We start from the raw sequence: 1552 nt of genomic DNA, 5'->3' as shown, positions 1-1552 counted from the left end.
TAGTCAATAAAATACAAGTAAATATCTTTCTGGTATTCTTTGCTTTGAGCCAAGATCCATCTGACATCCACAATGATATCTCTCATTCCATGTCTTCTTCTGAATCCAGCTTGCATTTCTGGAAGTTCTCTGTCAATATACTGCTGTAACCATTTTGGATTATCTTCAGTAATCATTTACTTGCATGAGATATTAATATTGTTCAATAATTTCCACATTCTGGGATCCCTTTTTTGGAATGGGTATAAATATGGATCTCTTCCAGTCAGTTGGCTGGTTAGCTGTCTTCAAAATTTCTTGGAAGTTACAAGTGAGTGGCTCAAGTGGGACATCAATTTGTTGAAACATCTCAATGGGTATTCTGTCAATTCCTGGAGCCTTGTTCTTCACCAATTCTTTCAGTTCAGCTTCAACTTCTTCCTTCAATACCATTAGTTCTTGAACAAATGCTACCTCCTGAAATGGATGAAGATTGACCAGTTCTTTTTGGTAAGTGACTCTGTGTATTCCTTCCATCTCTTTTGATGCTTCCTGCATCATTCAATATTTTGCCCATAGAATCTTTCAGTATTGCAACTCAAGGCTTCATTTTTTTCCTCAGTTCTTTCAGCTTGAGAAATGCCGAGTGTGTTCTTCCCTTTTGGTTTTCTAACTCCAGGTCTTTGCACATTTTGTTATAGTAATTGGCTTTGTCTGCTTGATCTGCTCTTTGAAATCTGCTGTTCATCTTTTTTATCTTGTCATTTCTTCCATTTGCTTTAGCTATTCTCTGCTCAAGGGCAAGTTTCAGAGGCTCTTCTGGCATTATTTTGGTCCTTTCTTTCTTTCTCATTTTTTTAATGACTCTTGCTTTCTTCATGGATGATACTCTTGATGTCATCTCACAATTCTTCTGGTTTTCTGTCACTGGTGTTCAGTGCATCAAATCTGTTCTTTAGGTGGTTTCTAAATTCAGGAGCAATATATTCAAGGTCATATTTTGGTTCTTGTGGAGTTGTTTTAATTGTCTTCAACTTCAAGTTGAAGTTGCATATGAGCAGTTGATGGTCTGTTCCACAATCAGCTCCAGGCCTTGTTTTGGCTTAAGATATTGAACTTTTCCATCGTCTCTTGCCACAGATGTAGTCAATTTGATTTCCAGTGTACTCCATCTGGTGAAGTCTATGTATACAGCTGTTGTTTGTGTTGTTGAAAAAAAGGTATTTACAATGAATAAGTCTTTGGTCTTGCAAAATTCTATCATACGATGTCCAGCATTATTTCTGTCACCAAGGCCAAATTTTCCAACTACCAGTGATTCGTCTTTGCTTCTAACTTTTGCATTCCAATCACAGTAATAAGCAACACATTTCAATTACATGCTTGGTTAATTTCAGACTGCAGAAGTTGATAAAAATCTTTAATTTCCTCATCTTTGGCTTTGGTGGTTGGTGCATAAATTTGAATAATAGTAGTATTAACAGGTCTTCCTTGTAGTCATATGGATATTATCCTATCACTGACAGTACTATACTTCAGGACAGATCTTGAAACATCCTTTGTGATGATGAAT

This window comes from Orycteropus afer, unplaced genomic scaffold (genome assembly GCF_000298275.1).
Source record: "Orycteropus afer afer isolate SDZICR_OR568_19922 unplaced genomic scaffold, OryAfe1.0 scaffold00068, whole genome shotgun sequence".
NCBI classification, from domain to species: domain Eukaryota; kingdom Metazoa; phylum Chordata; class Mammalia; order Tubulidentata; family Orycteropodidae; genus Orycteropus; species Orycteropus afer.
Note: the sequence above shows the minus strand (reverse complement) of the source record.